Source organism: Spermophilus citellus (assembly GCF_964194105.1).
Source record: "Spermophilus citellus genome assembly, chromosome: 1".
In the NCBI taxonomy this organism is placed as follows: domain Eukaryota; kingdom Metazoa; phylum Chordata; class Mammalia; order Rodentia; family Sciuridae; genus Spermophilus; species Spermophilus citellus.
In genome coordinates, this window is record NC_138182.1 from 17,394,781 (window position 1) to 17,416,022 (window position 21,242).

Genomic DNA, 21,242 nt, shown 5'->3' on the forward strand with positions numbered 1-21,242 from the left:
GTTCTTCTCAGCAGCACATGGATCCTACTCAAAGATAGACCATACATTATGCCACAAGGCAACTCTTAGTAAGTATAAAGGCGTGGAGATAATACCATGCACCATGTCTGATCACAATGGAATGAAATTGGAAATCAATGATAAAAGAAGGAAGGAAAAATCCTACATCACGTGGAAAATGAACAATATGTTACTGAATGATCAATGGGTTACAGAAGACATAAAGGAGGAGATGAAAAAATTCTTAGAGACAAATGATAATATAGACACAACATACCAGAATCTATGGGACACAATGAAAGCAGTTTTAAGAGGGAAAATCATTTCTTGGAGTTCTTTCCTCAAAAAAAGAAAAAACCAACAAATAAATGAACTCACACTACACCTCAAAAACCTAGAAAAGGAAGAGCAAAACAACAGCAAATGTAGTAGAAGACAAGAAATAATTAAAATTAGAGCAGAAATCAACAAAATTGAAACGAAAAAAACCACTGAAAAAATTGATAAAACTAAAAGTTGGTTCTTTGAAAAAATAAATAAGATAGACAGGCCCTTAGCCATGCTAACGAAGAGAAGAAGAGAGAGAACTCAAATTACCAACATACGGGATGAAAAAGGCAATATCACAACAGATACTACAGAAATACAGAAGATAATTAGAAAGTATTTCAAAACCCTATATTCCAATAAAATAAAAGATAGTGAAGATATCGATAAATTTCTTAAGGCATATGAGCTGCCCAGATTGAGAAAGGAAGACACACACAATTTAAACAGACCAATAACAAAGGAAGAAATAGAAGAGCTATCAAAAGACTACCAACCAAGAAAAGCCCTGGACCGGATGGGTATACAGTGGAGTTCTACAAAACCTTCAAAGAAGAATTAATACCAATACTTTTCAAGCTATTTCAAGAAATAGAAAAAGAAGGAGCTCTTCCAAATTCATTCTATGAGGCCAACATCACTCTGATCCCCAAACCAGACAAAGACACTTCAAAGAAAGAAAACTACAGACCAATATCTCTAATGAACTTGGATGCAAAAATTCTCAATAAAATTCTGGCGAATCGAATACAAAAACATATCAAAAAACTTGTGCACCATGATCAAGTAGGATTCATCCCTGGGATGAAAGGCTGGTTCAATATACGGAAATCAATAAATGCTATTCACCACATCAATAGACTTAAAGACAAGAACCATATGATCATCTCGATAGATGCAGAAAAAGCATTTGACAAAGTACAGCATCCCTTTATGTTCAAAACACTAGAAAAACTAGGGATAACAGGAACTTACCTCAACATTGTAAAAGCTATATATGCTAAACCTCAGGCTAGCATCATCCTAAACGGAGAAAAACTGAAGGCATTCCCTCTAAAATCTGGAACAAGACAGGGATGCCCCCTATCACCACTTCTATTCAATATAGTTTTCGAAACACTGGCCAGAGCAATTAGACAGACGAAAGAAATTAAAGGCATAAAAATAGAAAAAGAAGAACTTAAATTATCACTATTTGCAGATGACATCATTCTATACCTAGAAGACCCAAAAGGGTCTACAAAGAAACTACTAGAACTAATAAATGAATTCAGCAAAGTGGCAGGATATAAAATCAACACGCATAAATCAAAGGCATTCCTGTATATCAGCAACAAAACCTCTGAAATGGAAATAAGGAAAACCACTCCATTCACAATATCCTCAAAGAAAATAAGATACTTGGGAATCAACCTAACAAAAGAGGTGAAAGATTTATACAATGAAAACTACAGAACCCTAAAGAGAGATAGAAGAAGATCTCAGAAGATGGAAAAATGTACCCTGTTCATGGATAGGCAAAACTAACATCATCAAAATGGCGATATTACCCAAAGTTCTCTACAGGTTTAATGCGATGCCAATCAAAATCCCAATGGCATTTCTTGTAGAAATAGATAAAGCAATCATGAAATTCATATGGAAAAACAAAAGACCCAGAATAGCAAAAGCAATTCTAAGAAGGAAATGTGAATCTGGAGGTATAGCGATACCAGAGTTCAAACTGTACTACAAAGCAATAGTAACAAAAACAGCATGGTACTGGTACCAAAACAGGCAGGTGGACCAATGGTACAGAATAGAAGACACAGAGACTAATCCACAAAGTTACAACTATTTTATATTTGATAAAGGGGCTAAAAACATGCAATGGAGGAAGGATAGCATCTTCAACAAATGGTGCTGGGAAAATTGGAAATCCATATGCAACAAAATGAAATTGAATCCCTTTCTCTCGCCATGCACAAAAGTTAACTCAAAATGGATCAAGGAGCTAGATATCAAATCAGAGACGCTGCGTCTGATAGAAGAAAAAGTTGGCTCCGATCTACATATAGTGGGGTCGGGCTACAAATTCCTTAATAGGACACCCATAGCCCAAGAGTTAATAACAAGAATAAATAAATGGGACTTACTTAAACTAAAAAGTTTTTTCTCAGCAAGGGAAACAATAAAAGAGGCTAAATAGACAGCCTACATCCTGGGAACAAATTTTTACCCCTCACACCTCAGATAGAGCCCTAATATCCAGAATGTACAAAGAACTCAAAAAATTAAACAATAAGATAGCAAATAACCCAATCAACAAATGGGCCAAGGACCTGAACAGACACTTCTCAGAGGAGGACATACAATCAATCAACAAGTACATGAAAAAATGCTCACCATCTCTAGCAATCAGAGAAATGCAAATCAAAACCACCCTAAGATACCATCTCACTCCAGTAAGACTGGCAGCCATTATGAAGTCAAACAACAATAAGTGTTGGCGGGGATGTGGGGAAAAGGGTACACTTGTACACTGCTGGTGGGACTGCAAAACGGTGAGGCCAATTTGGAAAGCAGTATGGAGCTTCCTGGGAAAGCTGGGAATGGATCCGCCATTTGTCTCAGCTATCGCCCTTCTCGGACTATTCCCTGAGGAACTTAAAAGAGCGCACTATAGGGATACGGCCACATCAATGATTATAGTGACACAATTCACAAAAGCTAGACTGTGGAACCAACCTAGATGCCCTTCAATAGATGAATGGATAAAAAACGTGGCATTTATACACAATGGAGTATTATGCAACACTAAAAAATGACAAAATCATGGATTTTGCAGGGAAATGGATGGCATTAGAGCAGATAATGCTAAGTGAAGCTAGCCAATCTCTAAAAAACAAATGCCAAATGTCTTCTTTGATATAAAGAGAGCAACTAAGATCAGAACACGGAAGAAGAGCATGAGGAAAAGACTAACATTAAACAGAGACGAGTGGGGTGTGAGAAACGGAGAGAGAAGGGAAATTGTATGGAAATAGAAGGAGACTCTCATTGTTACACAAAATTACATATAAGAGTTTGTGAGGGGAAAGGGGAAAAAAAACAAGGGAGAGAATTAAACAACAGCAGATGGGGTAGAGAGGGAAAATGAGAGGTAAGGGGAGGGGGGATAGTAGGGGATAGGAAAGGTAGCAAAATACAACAGTCATTAATCTGGTATTATGTATAAATGTGGATGTGTAACCGATGTGATTCTGCAACTTGTATTTGGGGTAAAAAATGGGAGTTCATAACCCACTTGAATCAAATGTATGGAAGATGATATGTCATGAGCTTTGTAATGTTTTGAACAACCAATAAAAAACAAAAAACAAAAAAAAAAACAATAACAACAAAAACAGCAAAACACTAAAAACAACAACAACAAAACAAAACAGTTTCCCACTTCCTGTACCACCAAAGGCAGCAAAATGTTTCAGCAGGATTAATTCAAGGGCAAAGTTCATTTATTTTGGTAATTATATTGCAAAACAATTAATCCTCAATAGTTCTTAAACACACACACACACACATACACACATACACATACACACACATGCACACACACACCCACACACACTCACACACACAAGGAAGTTTTGAGAAGGGCAATATTTTACAGAAGAGAAAATGCAAAAGGCTAATAAACAAACCTGTAATAGGGTTCTCCAAAGACACAGATTCAATAGGATATGTATATAGATAATTGGAAGGGGATTTATCAGGGAGTTGGCTCTCACAGTTGGGTGGCTGTGAAGTCCAGGAATGGGAGATCCTGAAAAGCTGGCAGTGTGTTTCAGTTCAAATTCAGAGGCTGCAGAATCAGGGGAGCTGATGATGTAACTCTCAGCTCAACCTTGAGAACCCAGAGAGAGGCCTTTGGATGTAAGTCGAAGAACAGGAAGCATGAAGGCTTTTGACTTCTGAGAAGAACTGGACTTCTGCTGTCCAAGGCAGGAGATGAGCATGTCTCACCTCTTGGAGGAGGGGGCCAGTTTGTTTTCTGCATTTATTCTCTACAACCCCACTGATTTGATGGTGCCTGCTCCCAGAGAGGGTGAGAATCCCCCACCCTGTCTACTCAGATTCCCATGTTAACCTCCTCTGGAAATGCCCTATACATGCCTACTCAGAATAAGGCTTTTCTGGGTTTCTCGGTATTCCTGAATCCAGTCGAGCTGACACTTAAAATTAAACCTCATAACACCATATCATCACTACCTCATTGACGACCTCATAATATGGTAATATTTGACATAGGCAAAACCAGAAGAAGAAAGTTTGATGGTGTTAAAAATTGTGAAGGCAAGTGACTACCTCCAGTGGAGGGGGAGATGCCCTTTGGGGAGGCTCATACAAGTGGTTTCAGGGTATCTCTGGGTTACTTAAATAGAATGGGAGGCCAGGCATGGTGGTGTCCACCCCTAATCCCAGCTACTCAGGAAGCTGAGCCAGCTGAGGACTGCAAGTTCAATGTCAGTCTCAGCAAAGTGGTGAGATCTTATCTCTAAATGCAAAAAACAAAAGGGCTGGGATGTAGCTTAGAGGTGAAGCACCCCTGAGTTCAATACCTAGTACCAAGAAAAGAAAACTAAAAAAAAACAAGAATGTTAGGAGAGCAGATGTTTTCTTCAAATAAATGTTCACCATGGCTTACATGTGTATTATAAATACCACTTTGTATGTATTCAATATTTAATATAAAATATTGAAAAGAAAAAATGTCAACAAAGCTCAAGAGATTTCATGGAATAATAAAATCCTTTAATATTCTAGACTCAAATACATCAAATAAATAAGATAAATGAGAATCTTTCCCAGGAAATGATTACCCTGCTTATACTCGCTGTGTAATAATTTGGTCTTGTCACTACTAGGTGCTCACTGGTTTCCAAGAGGAAACAGATCAAACAAGCAGAGGTTTCCTCATGAGATGGTTAGCATTTCTTCTGTGCTCTCCCATACTCCAATTAAAAAAAATTTAATACCCAAACTGTTATATTTAACTAATGGAATTTTGGAAATGGAGAGATGGAGAACCACAGTAAATGGCAGAAAAGTGGCTGGTGAATTAGCACACACTACTTCCACATGATAGCAGAAGACTATGTCCTAGAAACTCATGATGATATTTAACACTGTTTTATTTTTTACCGGAACAAAATATATTTGTAGTTTTTGAGATTATATTCCTTAATGATAAACATCAAAATCCTTGGAGTCAGACAGACCTTGGATTTGTACCCTGCTTTCAGCATTAATGAGATGCTAGCAAGAACAGATTACTTAACTTTATCTAATTTAAATTTTTTAACTGGCAATAATAATCACATATGTTTGTGAGGTACAATGTGAGGTTTTGATATATGTATTCACTGAGGAATGATTATGTCAAGCTAATTAACATATCCATCACCTCACATACTTACGATGGTTTTGTAATAAGACATTTAAAAATCTAATCTTTCAGTGGTTTTGAAATATACAATACATTTTATTATCTATCATCATCATGTTGTGCAATGGATCTTGAAAACTTATTCCTCCTGACTTGAAACTGGGCATCCTTTGATCAAAATCTCCCTGTTCCCTCCTTCAACACCCCACTTCCCAGCCTCTGGTAAGCACTATTCTACTCTTCACTTTGGTGAGTTTAACTTGCTTAGAGTCCACATATAAGTGAGGTAAGGCAATATTAATCTTTCTGTACTTGACTTATTTACCTAGCATAATGCTCTTCAGATTCATCTATATTGTTGCGAATTACAGAATTTCCTTCTTTTTAAAGGCTGTGTAGTATTCTGTTGTATATAAATACTATGTTTTATTTAGCTAGTCATCCATTGATAGCACTTAGGTTGTTCATTTCTTGGTTATTGTGAATAATACTGTAGTGATCACGGGAGTACAGATAAGCTTTTTAACATACTGATTTCATTTCCTTTGATCATATAACACACATAACGGGGATTGCTAGATGGCAATTCTATTTTTAGTGTTTTTGGGGAAACTTCATTATGTTTTCCATAATGACTGTACCAATTTACATGCCCACCAGTAGAACACAAGGGTTCTCTTTTCTGTACATCATTATCATCATTTACTATCTTTCTTTTTTTTTTTTTTGATCATAGCCATTCTAACTAGGTTGAGATGACTTCACCTAACTGTAATCATTGTGCTTTAATTTGCATTTCCCCAATGATTAGTGATTTTGAACGTGTTTCCTCATAAACCTATTTGCCATTTGTATGTCTCCTTTTAGGAAATGTCTATTCAGTTCTTTTTTTTTTCTATTTTTAATTGAGTTGTTTACTTGCTATCAAATTGCTTGAATTTTATTTCTTGAATAGTCTTATTCTAATAGTCCCAGTTTCCTCATTGGCTGTGATGGCAAAATAGCAATTATTATCTCATGGTAGGAGCATAAGTGATGCAGGATTTCTACAGCCTGTTGCCCAGAATCTGACACTTTTTAAGCACTGAATAAGTGGTAACAATAGTAATCCTATTGAATTTTGTAGTTTTAGTTTAAAGAATTAAAAAGTAACATTTTAAAACTTCTTATTAACTACCAATTGTAGCAAGGATTAATAGTTCATGTAGGGCTGAGGATGTGGCTCAAGCGGTAGCGCGCTCGCCTGGCATGCATACGGCCCGGGTTCGATCCTCAGCACTACATACCAACAAAGATGTTGTGTCTGCCGAAAACTAAAAAAAAAAAATAAATAAATATTAAAAAAAATAGTTCATGTAAAGACTATTTGGTTTGATAGGAAACTGGATGTTTGAAAGATACCAAAGTAAACCACAGAGATAACTCTCTAGTCTCAAGGGGGAGAAGTAGCTGTACTTTGAGGAATGAGATTGTCATGCCCTAAATTCAGTAGTTAATCTTGTGTCATGAGTGGAGGCTTATCCAGATGCCTGTGATAGCATTGCATCACTGATGATATATTCTTGATATCACAACCATTTAGAAATACATTTAGGGGAAAAAGCAAGATATATTACTCTATGGCACATCTGGAAGGTAGAGTATTCTTCAGCATACCTGGCAAGGTGTCCTCAGTAAAGTCAATGACCTAAGGAAGTAAAAAAAGAAGGTAGAGATGTGTTGGATTAAAAAAGAGTCAAAGGCTATGAAAAAAGATGCAATGTATGTGCTGGCTTATATAAAACTGGCTGTAATAACTATTTCTGGGACAATGGGGGAAATTAAGATAGAGATTGTAATGTTAGGTAAGATGAAAAGTTATTGATAAGGAAATGTAGATATTAAATAACTGAAGAATGTTTGTATATACAAATACAAAGAAAAATATCTAGAAGATTTTATAATGAGTTGTAATCTATAGTGTGTGTGTATGTTGAAAAATGCCAAAGTAGATGATTGATGAATGGTAGAAACACAGCATTTTAATTTTTTAAATTTTGTTTATCTGAATTTCCCTGCTTTCTACAATGCACAGAAACCATGGAGAAGTTGTTGCCTGTGCAATTGAGATTTTGAAAAAAATTTTCAGGTAAATATAATTTTAAAGTATGTACTAATTGACTTCATTGGGAAATTTTAAAATATCCTATAGATTAAGAATTTTATTTAATTAAATACAGTCTTAGAATAAATAAATAGTCTTAGATGAAATAAATAGTCTTAAATAAATAGATGAATTGAAGGCACCTATGTGGTTCCTCATTTCTAACTGAGTGCCTGCTGACACTTGAGCTTCTCAGTCTTTGTTGGTATTTGGCCTCATGGACGTCATCTCTGGGAATTATTAAAGAGTTCAGCTAAGTGGATAGCACACAAAAAAATAAGCAACATTGTTTCCAATTACTAATGAAGTTACAATTTTGTGTAGATCTCTCTAGAGAACATATTTAGCCTGACATTTCAATAATTAAAATAAATTCAAATGACAGTGTAAATTGTTTTTATGTAAGTCATCTAATAAGAAATTGTATTTTTTTTCATAAAGTGATTACCATAAAATTGTAACATGTCTAACTTGTCAAGACTCTTCAGAATATATTTGCTAAAAGTTTTCTCCTAAAAATCACAAAGCAACCTCACATTTATAATGTTGTGCATCGCACCTACAATTTATTCTTTGCCCTAAAACCATTTTCCATATTTTTAAAATGCAGGATTCCTAAACTTTCATGTATCTCTTGCAGTTTTGAATTCTTTTCTATGAAATAGTTGGTAAACACTCTTATTATTTTTCATAAAATTATCACTAAAGAGCAGGTACTGAGCTTCAGGATGGAATACTATTGTTTAAGCCTCTTCAATAGCAGGATAAATTTATCAGTCAAATTCATAAAGTTCCACAAAGTAGGATAGAATTAATTAATTAGTAATATTTGTACTCTGATGTACTCATGTTCATGTTGATCTGAGAAAAATCACAAAATATCCTGAAGAAATTTTTATTTGCTGATCATCTGTCAAGTATTATGTGTCCAATTAAAATTTTACTAAGTGACCATAGGTGTTAGCTTTTTAATATAAAATGTGATATGAAAGTAATATTACCGTTATGAAACTTTTGAGCTGTCATAAAATTGAGAATTGATCTGTCCACCTTCCTTATTTTTCAAATGAAGAAATGGAAGTGAGAGTTAAAGCGGTTGAGAGGATGATAGGATTTGAAATTTCTTCAAGGCAATTTATAAATTAATTGTTTTATTAGATATTGTATTATCTGATGTATATATATTTTTTGCTCTACCTCCCATAACCCCCTTCTTAGCTTAAATGCTATGCTCTGTCGGTATTATATTCATCCAATATGATGTTTATGTAAAAGTGTAATTATCATACTTATTTTTTATTACTACTAATCAGCTGTATATAACTGTAGAGAGCTCTTCAATTCATTGTACACAAATGGAGAATTTTTCACTTCTCTGGTCACACCATTTATATTACTCAGCATTAATAGAGGATGTCATGTTTATTTTATAAAATTCCAATCAGTCTCCTGCATGTGGACATGAGTTCTGTGAGTGTGGAATCTTTGCCCGCCTCTTCACCCCATTTCTCAAGATGGAGAACAGCCAGGGCTTCATTAGACATAGTTTTATCATATGAATGGCAAATACAAGCTTGAAATATGTCTTCCCTTAAGAGTACATTCCCTGTTTGTTGCTCTAGATGGATGCTGTTAGATTAGAAAAGGCTCAAAATTTTTTTTTTATTATTTTGAGTAGCCTCAGCTCCACCAAATCATCACCATGATATTTTCTGTTCAAAACTCACATATATTTATTTGCCTTCCTGATATACTGACTACATCTTATGAACTTATGATTTCAGGAGAGAAGGAGAGAGAGAGAAGTGGATGAATCATTTACATTTTTAAACACCTCTTACTGAGGATATACATAGTGTTTCTTCTCCCTATAGAAGCACAAGAAAGCAGAAGTTAAAAATGTGTATTTCATAAAGAAGGAACCTAAATGCCCAAGAATTAATCCTCAAAGTCACATGGCTAGAATACGTTAGTACTAGATTCCAAACCTTGCTTTGACTCTAGAGCTTATAGTTACATGCTGTGAAATATAGTCTATACAATTCAGAACTTCCCTTCCTCTACCCAGGGTGGGTCACCCCTCCTTTTCCCAATCCTATGGCTTCCCTCAGATAAATGCTCCACAGTTCACTGGTTCTGGACCCAACTTTTCATTCATTAACATTCATCCAATAACATTTACTTTCCTGGGGTTTTTCCTTTTGCTGACATTACATTGTACCCTGTGGAAGCACATTTTAAGTTTAGGTAGAACTGTCCTTTGAATTAAAATGATTCCATGTCATTCCTTTATATTGCCTTAAAAATATCTCTCAAAAGAAGCACTGTGAGGTGAATAGAGCCTACATCTTGGGAGCAAATTTTTAACCCTCACACATCAGATAGAGCATTAATCTTTAGGGTTTATGAAGAACTTGAAAAGTTAAACACCAAAAAGTCAAATAACCCAATCAATAAATGGGCCAAGGAACTGAGCAGACACTTCTCAGATGGCGATATACAATCAATCAACAAATATATGAAAAAATGTACATCATCTCTAGCAATTAGAGAAATACAAATCAAAACCACTCTAAGATTTCATCTCACTCCAATCAGAATGGTAGCTATTATGCATACAAACAGCAATAAGTGTTGACAAGAATGTGGGGAAAAAGGTACACTCATACACTGCTGCTGGGACTGCAAATTGGTGCATCCTATGTGGAAAGCAGTATGGAGATTCCTTGGAAAACTGGGAGTGGAACCACCATTTGACCCAGCTATCCCTCTCCTCCATCTATACCCAAAGGACTTAAAAAGAGCATACTACAGGGACACAGCCACATCAATGTTTATAGCAGCATAATTCACAATAGCTAGAACCAACCTAGATGCCCTTCAATAGATGAATGGATTAAAACAATGTGGCATATATACACAAAGGAATATTACTCAGCAATAAAAGAGAATAAAATCATGGCATTTGCAGGTAAATGGATGGAGTTAGAGAAGATAAAGAAAAGTGAAATTATCCAATCCCAAATAACCAAATGCCTAATGTTTTCTTTGATATAAGGAGGCTAATTCATAGTGGGATAGGGAGAGAGAACATGGGAGGAATAGATGAAATCTAGATAGGGCAGAGGGGTGGGAGGGGAAGTTAAGGGGTATGGGGTTAGAAATGATGGTGGAACATGATGATTATTATTATCCAAAGAACATGTATGAAGACACAAATTGGTGTGAATATACTTTGTATACAACCAGAGATATGAAAAATTGTGCTCTATATGTGTAATAAGAATCGTAATGCATTCAGCTGTCATATATAAATTAAAAAGAAAAAAGAAAAAAACCCTCTCTATAAAGAAAAGACTCTTTCTTGTTAACCTCTGCTCTATGAGTTTTACTCTCTCCTGTACTCCCAGGGAATAAAGTCACAGTCTAAATTATAAGTCCTATTCTGTAAATACATGAGATACAGAAGTTTTACATAAGTGTTTGTTGCTTGGTTATTATTGTTATTGGTACTCCTCATATCAGAATTTGATTCTTTTTTAACAGTCTAAGCCCTTGTCTGTCCTTTCCATCATCCTTGCTCTATTCTGTAAGATAGTCATTCTCAAACTGAGGTGTGTATCAAATCACCCACAGGATTTATTGAAACAGAAGGTGATGGACTGGTTAATTTGTTTGACTGTGGTAGTCATTTCTTTATATAGATATATATTAAAAAGCATGTTGTATACCATAAGTAGATATAAAAATAACAATTTTTAAAGAACACATACGGGTTGATCTCCTCATAAGAGTTCCTAATTCAGAAGTGGTGCCCAAGAAATTGCATATTAGGTTCCTACATCCTGAAGCCCATGCCTTGAGGACCACTGCTGTAAGAAAAAAAAAATGTGCTTACCCAAATTACTGGAGTCCAGCCCTTGGCCCTCCTTTTCACAGTTTCATTCTCTCTTAGGTCCCAAATGACACTTATCAACATTCAAATTCTTGTCAGAGCCGTGACGTCATTATTAGTAATTGACATGATGGTGTTATCTTGGCCACACATGGATCTCTCTACCATAAAATACTGCTCCCTACACTCCAAATTCAGATTGAGTTCTCCTGCACATTTCTTACCTCTCCCTTCTCCAAAAATGTTCAAACCTGCCTTCTGCTCCGACTGGGAACTGCGGGATTATCCATCCCAGCCCTCTTTTGCTAAGACCAGGCTTCTCATTCGGTCCAACTTGAATCCTTTCCGCCTTGTGGGCAGTGGTGGGCTGCCTTTCTGTTCCTGCTGGGTGTTTTGGACTCCCTGGAGGGCCCTGCCTGTCTCTAGTCTTGGACTGCTCCATGATGGGCCTTCTGCAGAGCACTGTTGGGCCAAGTGGTGTGGCCAGGCGCAGCTGGCTCCTGGTACAGCCTGCTGCACAATCCAACTTGGCCCAGTTCTCCCACTCCCACTCCTCCTCTTTAATCCTCACTGACTCCCTGGACCATTTCCCACAGAAACTTCTCAGCTTTGCTTTATTTCTTTAAACCCTCAATCCCCTCAGTTCTCTCTTTAGCTCAGTTTATTTGTTCCTGTGGCTGTGTCTATTCTTCCTTCCGACCTCAGACTATGACTCATTATCCTCTCGAAAGTTAATGCTGGATGTTGCAGGTGAAGGTCCGATGCTCCTCTGTGCTCTTCACACCTGGAAAATAACTTGTTGGGCTCTTCTGTTTACTGCCTTCCCTTTAATCTTTCCAGCCCGATCTCCATCTCACCTTTCCCAACTTTAACTTCTTTTTTTCTGCTTTAAAAACCACTGCACTTTTTCTCTACTAAAGTGGATTTTTTTTAACTTAACCCTTGTTTTCTTTCCAAGTACATTCCATTTCTGCTAGTAATTAGGGTTTTTGACTGAGGCTTAGACAAATCATGACTTTTCTCACTAACATCTTTCTTCCTCAATTTTTGGAGCCGAATCACTTCATGAAAAAACTCTGAAGTTAGGGATGGCAAACTCCAGCTCCCTCGTCTTTTTCTCTCAACTGAACTGAATGATTGTTTTCAGTGTTGATTCTCCTTGCTTTCTCTGCTACTATTGTATTTACCTATTGATTCTTTAAAAGAAAATTTCCATGTGGTTGGGAGATAAAACCCAGGGCCTTCTACATGCCAGACCAGCACTCTATCACAACCCACATCCCCAGTCCTATCCTTTTTTTTAATCTTTAATTTTAATTTGTTATATATGACAACAGAATGCATTATAATTTATATTACACATATAGTGCACAATTTTTCATATCTCTGGTTTTACACAAAGTAGAGTCACATCTTCTGTGTCTTCATACATGTACTTAGGGTAATGATGTCCATCTCATTCCACCATCTTTTCTACCCCTATGCCCCCTCCCTAGCCCTCCCTCCTCTTTTTCCCTTGCCATATCTAGAGTTCATTTAATCTTCCCATCCCCCTGCTCCACCTTCGCCCCCAGCATATTATGGGTCAGCATCCTTAAATCAGAGAAATCATTCAGCATTTGTTATTTTGGGATTAGGTAATTTCACTTAGCATTATCTTCTACAGCTCCATCCATTTACCTGCAAATGCCATGATTTTATTCTCTTTTAATGCTGCGTAATATTCCATTGTATAAATATATGCCACATTTTCTTTATTCGTTCATCTACTGAAGGGCATCTAGGTTGGTTCTACAGTTTAGCTATTGTGAATTGTGCTGCTATAAACATTGATGTGGCCGTGTCCCTGTAGTACGCTCTTTTTAAGTCCTTTGGGTATAGGCCAAGGAGTGGGATAGCTGGGTCAAATGGTGGTTCCACTCCCAGTTTTCCAAGGATTCTCAAAACTGCTTTCCATATTGGTTGCACCAATTTGCAGTCCCACCAGCAATGTATGAGTCTGCCTTCTTCTCCACATATTCACCAACACTTATTATTGTTTGTATTCTTAATAGCTGCTATTCTAATTGGAGCAAGATGAAATCTTAGAGTAGTTTTAATTTGCAATTCTGTAATTGCTAGAGATGTTGAACTTTTTTTATATATTTGTTGATTGATTGTATATCTTCTTCTGAGAAGTGTCTGTTTAGTTCCTTGGCCCATTTATTGATTGGGTTTTTTGTCTTTTTGGTGTTAAGATTTTTGAGTTCTTTATATATTCTGGAGATTAGTGCTCTGTCTGATATTCACGTGGCAAGAATTTGTTCCCAATTATTAGGCTCTCTATTTACTTCACTTATTATTATTATTATTATTATTATTATTATTATTATTATTATTTTGCTGAAAAGAAGCTTTTTGGTTTGAATCCATCCCATTATTGATTCTTGATATTAATTCTTGTGCTATAGGAGTTTTATTAAAGAAGTTGGGGCCTTATCAGACAAGATGTAGATTTAGGCCTACTTTTTCTTCTAATAGGCACAGTGTCTCTGGTTTAATTCCTAGGTCCTTGATCCACTTTGAGTTGAGTTTTGTGCATGGTGAGAGATAGTGGTTTAATTTCATTTTGTTGCATATGGATTTCCAATTTTCCTAGCACCATTTGTTGAAGATGTACATTTTTGGTGCCTTTGTCAAATATAAGGTAACTGTAATTATGTTGGTTAGTCTCTGTGTCCTCTATTCTGTACCATTGGTCTACAAGTCTATTTTGGTGCCAAAACCATGCTGCCTTTGTTACTATTGCTCTGTAGTATAGTTTAATGTCCCACTCCTCCTCTTTAATCCTCACTGACTCCCTGCTTCACTCTTCTTGCTAAGTATTGCTTTAGTTATTCTGGGTCTCTTATTTTTCCACATGAATTTCATGACTGTGTTTTCTATCTCTATGAGGAATGTCATTAGGATTTTGATTGAAATTGCATTAAATCTGTATAGTGCTTTTGGTAGTATGGTCATTTTGATAATATTAATTCTGCCTATCAAAGAACAAGGTAGATCTTTCCATTTTCTAAGGTCGTCTTTAATTTCTTTCTTTAGCTTTCTGCAGTTTTCATTGTCGAGGTGTTTTACCTCTTTCGTTAAGCTGAATCCCAAGGTTTTTTTTGTTTGTTTGTTTTTGTTTTTTTTTGTTTTTTTTTTGTTTTTTTTTTTTTGGTGCTATTGGGGTAGTTTTCCTTTCAGAGGATTTCTCACTGATATACAGAAATGCCTTTGATTTATGGGTGTTGATTTTGTACTCTGCTACTTTGCTGAATTAATTTACTATTCTAGAAGTTTTCTGGTGGAAAACTTTGGGTCTTCTAGGTATAGAATCATATCACCAGCAAATAGTGCAGATTTGAGTCCTTCTCTACCTATCTGTATCCCTTTAATTTCTTTCATCTTTCTAATTGCTCTGGCCAGTGTTTCAAGAACTATGTTAAATAGAAAAGGTAAAAGAGGCATCCCTGTAAAGAGTTTTTAAAGGAAAGGTTTTCAATTCTTCTCTATTTAGAATGATGTTGGCCTGGGCCTTAGCATAGATAGCTTTTACGATGTTGAGATATGTTCCTGTTATCCCAAGTTTTTCTAGTGTTTTGATCATAAAGGGGTGCTGTATTTTGATGAATGCTTTTTCTGCATCTATTAAGGTGATCATATGGTTTGTACCTTTAAGTCTATTGATGTGATGAATTACATTTATTTATTACTGTATGTTGAACCAATCTTGCATCCCTGGAATGAACCCCACTTGATGGTGGTATATCATCTTTTTGATATGTTTTTGTATTCAATTCCAGAATTTTATTAAGAATTTTTGCATCTATGTTTATTAGGGATATTGGTCTGAAGTTTTCTTTCCTTGATGTGATTTGCCTGGTTTGGAAATCAGGGTGATATTGGCCTCATAGAATGAGTTTGGAAGTGCTGCCTCTTTTTGTATTTCCTGAAATAAATTGAAGAATATTGGTTTTGGTTCTTCTTTAAAGGTCTTGTAGAACTCAGCTGTGTATTCATCAGGTTATGTATGGGCTTTTCTTGGTTGGTAGGCTTCTGATGGTGTCTTCTATTTCATTGCTTGAAATTGATCTGTTTAAACTGTGTATATCATCCTGATTCAGTATGGGCAAATAATATGACTTTAGAAATTTGTCCATGCCTTTGATATTTTCTATTTTATTGCAATACAAGTTTTCAAAATAATTTCTAATTATCTTCTATACTTCTGTAGTTTCTGTTGTGATATTTCCTTTTTCATCACGGATGTTAGTATTTTGAGTTTTCTCTCTCCTTCTCTTTGTTAGCATGGCTAAGCATCTGTCAATTTTATTTATTTTTTCAAAGAACCAACTTTTTGTTTTGTAAATTTTTCAGTTATTTCCTTTGTTTCAATTTCATTGATTTTAGCTCTGATTTTCATTATTTCCTGTCTTCTACTGTTTTTGGTATAGATTTGTTCTTCTTTTTCTAGGGCTTTGAGATGTAATGTTAAGTTATTTATTTGTTGGCTTTTTCTTCTTTGAAGGAATGAACTCCATGCAATGAACTTTCCTCTTAGAAATGCCTTCATAGTGTCCCAGAAATTTTGATATGTTGTATCTGTGTTCTCATTCACCTCTAAAATTTTTTTAATCTACTACTTGATGTCTTCTGCAACTCATTGTTCATTCAGTAATACATTATTTAGTCTCCAGGTGTTGGAGTAGCTTTTATTTCTTATTTTATCATTGATTTCTAATTTCATTCCATTTTGATCTGAAAGAATGAATGCAGGGTAGTATCTCTACTGTTTTGTATTTTCTAAGAATTGCTTTGTGGCATAATATATTGTCAGTTTTAGAGAAGGATCAATATGCTGCTGAGGAAAAAGTGTACTCTCTTGTTGAAGGATGAAATATTCTATATATGTCAGTTATGTTTAAGTTATTCATTGCATTATGGAGTTCTATAGTTTCTTTGTTCAGCTTTTGTTTGGAAGATCTATCCAGTGGTGAAACAAGTTTGTTAAAGTAATGCAAAATTATTGTTTTGTGGTCTATTTGACTCTTGAACTTGAGAAGAGTTTGTTTGATGAACATAGATGCTCCATTATTAGGGACATATATATTTATAATTGTTAAGTCTTGTTGGTGTATGTTTCCCTTGAGCAGTATGTAGTGTCCTCCTTTATCCCTGTTGATTAATTTTAGCTTGAAGTCTACTTTATTTGATATGAGTATGGAAACCCCTGCTTGCTTCCGCATTCTATGTGAGTGGTATGGTTTCTCCCAACCCTTCACCTTCAGTCAGTGGATGTCTTTTCCTATGAGATGAGTCTCTTGGAGGCATCATACTGTTGGGTCATTTTTTTTGACCCAATATGCTAGTCTATGTCTTTTGATTGGTGAGTTTAGGCCATTAACATTCAGGGTTATTATTGAGACATGATTTTTATTCCCAGCCATTTTTTTTTTTTGGGTATTTAACTTGACTTGGTTTCTCCTCTGATTAGTTTTTCCTTTAGTGTAATGCCTTCTGCTGATTTTCATTATTGTTTTTCATTTCCTCTTCTTGGAATATATTGTTGAGGATGTTCTGTAGTACAGGTTTTCTAGTTGTAAATTCTTTTAACTTTTGTTTATCCTGGAAGGTTTTTATTTCATCATCAAATCTAAAGCTTAATTTTGCTTGATATGATTCTTGGTTAGCATCCATTTTCTTTCAGAGCTTGGTATATGTTGTTCCAGGATCTCCTGCTTTTGAGGGTCTGGGTGGAAAAAAATCTGCTGAGATACAAATTGGTCTCCCCCTACAAGTGATCTGATTCCTCTCTCATGTGGCTTTTAAGATTCTATCCTTATTCTGTATGCTAGGCATTTTCATTATGATGTGCCTTGGTGTAGATCTGTTGCAATTTTGTACATTTGGTGTCCTGTAAGCCTCTTGTATTTGGTTTTCCAACTCATAATTCATGCTTGGGAAATTTTCTGATATTATCTCATTGAAGAGATTGTGCATTCCTTTGGTTTGAAACTCTGTGCCTTCCTCTATCCCAATAACTCTTATATTTGGCCTTTTGATGCTGTCCCATAATTCTCGGATGTTCTGTTCAGGGTTTCTTACCATCTTCACTCTGTGATCAACTTTATTTTCCAGATTGTATACTTTGTCCTCATTATATGACATTCTTTCTTTTAAGTGATCTAGTCTTTTGGTTATGATTTTCTATTGAGTTTTTTTTTTTAATTTGGTTTATTGTTTCCTTCATTTCAAGGATTTCTGTTTTTTTTTTTTTTTCCAGAGCCTGTATCTGTCTCTTGAAGTAAGCCTTTTCTACCTATATTTTCTCTCTTATCTCCTTGGTGGAGTGATCAATTTTTGCCTGTATTTGCTCACTTAGGTCATTCTTTAATTCACAGATCATTTTAATTATGAACCTCCTTTAATTTACAGATCATTTTAATTATGAACCTCCTGAACTTCTTCTCTGATATTTCATCTATTTTGCTGTCCATGGGTTCTATTATGGTAGTTTCCTGGTTTGTTTGGGGCACTTTCCTCCCTTGTTTTTTCATGTTGTCTATGTGTCTTCCTTTCTTGCAGCTTGTATCTGAGATATTACAGTTTCTACCCTATATTCCTGTATTACCTGCGCAGATTGTCTGTACCGCTTCTTGATGTTGGGCTTCCAGACCCTGCTGGTGTCCCTCAGTGTACGCTACTGCAACTAAAGGTGGTGGCAGCAATAGATGAGGTAACTCAAGATATCTGGGGCAGGTCTGAGCTCCATTGGGTGTCTGCTGGTGGTGGGTCGGACCCGGGCCTACGCCCTATCTATTCTTTAAAATAGTTTCTTGACCACTGAGACACTGTGCTCTCCTTTTTCTGGTTTTCTGTGCCTTATATGTTTTTATTTTTCTTCTACATTACCATTTTTCTCTCTTCCTAGCCCAAGCTTGACATCTGGCCTCCACTTTAGACTTTTTTGTTTTTGTTTTAGTTTTCTTTATTCCTTCTCTCTCTCTCTCTCTCTTTCTTTCTTTCTTTCTGGAATAGTCTCCTATCTAGGCTTTTCAGAGGGAAATTCCTAAATATTCATTATAAACGTACATTTCCTAGCACTTGCTGTGTTATGTTTGTCCCTGCAAAATCCATTGTCTTTAGTCCTAATCCCTAACACCTCAGCTCCCCATAGGATTTTTTCTAAAATAGGTCAAAGCTTCTTTTCTTCCTACCAAAACTCCCCCTCTTCCTGTTGTCTCCCCTCCTTTCTATGAGAAGCAGCACTACTCTGTGCCAATGTCCTGGTGGCTCCTTGACTCCTTGTTGATGCTACCCTCCACAGGTCCCCTGGTGTCTTCAAGGACCCTTTTTCTTTCCAGCATTGCTAGCTAAGCTTTCTCAAGCTTGGGCTTGCTTTTCTCTAATGGTCACTCGACAAGGAACACAGTGCATCTTTTTTTTAAAAAAATGTAGTTTATTTTTTGTGCTGCTTGTCTCATCATCAGACTTTAAAAATGCAAAATGACTCCTGCTCCTCTAGACAAATGGGTCCATCAAGCTGTGGTCAAGGCCTGAATCACTGCCCGCCCTCACTTGTTGGCCCCATGTCCTCCTCTCCCCCAAACAGCAGCACCCGGGGTTGGGATTTTCCTGGGCCATTCCCACAGGCTTGTGCTTCACATCCACATTTTACCTACAAGGAATGAAATGGCTTCCTTCTCCCTCTGCTTGCTTTCCTTGGTAATCAAATAAATGCCTGTGCTTCTTTTAAGAATGGCTCTCCTTTTTCTTGAAGGCTTTACTTATTACTGTGCCGGCTGCCCTCTTCTCTAACTTCTCTACCTCTCTTAGAGCCTAGCATTTAATTATGTACTCAATGGAAACTTTTTAAAGGGATTTCATATACATATATCAATTTCCCAGCAAAATCATAAGTACCATATTCTTGAATTCTATTCACCACAAATATGTTTTGAGCAAGTAAATATTCACAAACCATGGTTCTAGCTTTGTGCTCTCTAACAAAAGGGACCCAATGTGGGTTAACTTGCTATTATTTAGAAAGAAAGATTTAATTTCCAGCTCTCTGTAGGTGTTAGGCATGTGCAAATTTGCATGATTGACTTTTTAAACTACAAAGTACTAGGTAATCATTATTTGTAGTTAGTTCTGAACTTAACACTGTAGTATATATCAGCATTGTTATTATCAGAAACTTACCCTAAAAACCAAATAATGTACCTCAAGGCACAGGAATTTGCAATGTACATTTTGTGAACTCTCTCTCTTTCTCTCTCAATAAAGCATTAGTCTGCTTCTTGACCCTCTGAGTTTAGTACCTGGGGCATAGTCAGACCTTAATAATCATGTCTCAGCACAAATTTTCTTTGCTGCATTCTAATGAAATAGGTAACATTTTAAATTATTACCTCAATGGAATCTAGAAAGAAAGACACTGATTTAAAAAAATACCATTAATTGCACTATTTTTTCATGAATAAAAGTAGGTGAAAACAATACACTATTCAATTGCATAAGCCAGGTCTGTTTAGAATACCTCTTTCAATAACTTTTTTAGGGTATATTTAAGTGATGGCACATTAAATCCTTAACAAGAGTAAAGCAAAATAAAATGAAATGTAATAATCTCTTAATTTTTTTATATCAAAGGTAGTTTACTATATGAATCACCAAAAACTTGGTGATATTTTATTATATACTTATGTTAAAATCACCATTGGCTGCAGAATATATTCCCCCCCCCCTTTTTTTTTAAAAAAAAATAAGGAGTATATTGTGAAGATGTTTCTGGAAAGATCTGAAATCCTGCCACTGACCTGTCATGACCACTGGATGTCACTAAGACCAATAAGATGGATATATGTCAAAACGTTCATGAAAGGTTAAATATCAATTTTTAAAAATTTATTCTCCAAAATGGAAATTTCAAAACTCCTACAGGATACAATTTATAGAAAAAGAGGAATATATTACAATGACAGTACAAACACAAAATGGTGATGGAAAAATGAAGATGTGGATTATGATAAATCTCAACCTGACCCTGAGAGGTAGGTTAAACTCTATTAGGGCACCTATTTGTCTTAATTGATGAGAATTAAACTTTAATTGGGCATCCAACTTGTCTTGCTTGATGAAGAATCCAGATATAAAACATAAATTTTATCACTTGTGAGTTCTTCTTTTCTCCAGTAGAGTTAAAACCTCTTCTATTGGTGTCTGTTGGGATTGAATGTGCCTGTACAAATTCATTTGTTGATGTTCTAACCTTTAGTGCCTCCAAATGAATGTGATCTTACTGAGACGGGGTCTTTTAGAGGTAATGAAGTTAAAATGAGGTCATTATTGTGGACCCTAACACAGTATGACCAATGTTTTTATAAAAAGGGAAATTTACCTTGTTATGCACAGAAGGAAGACAAATT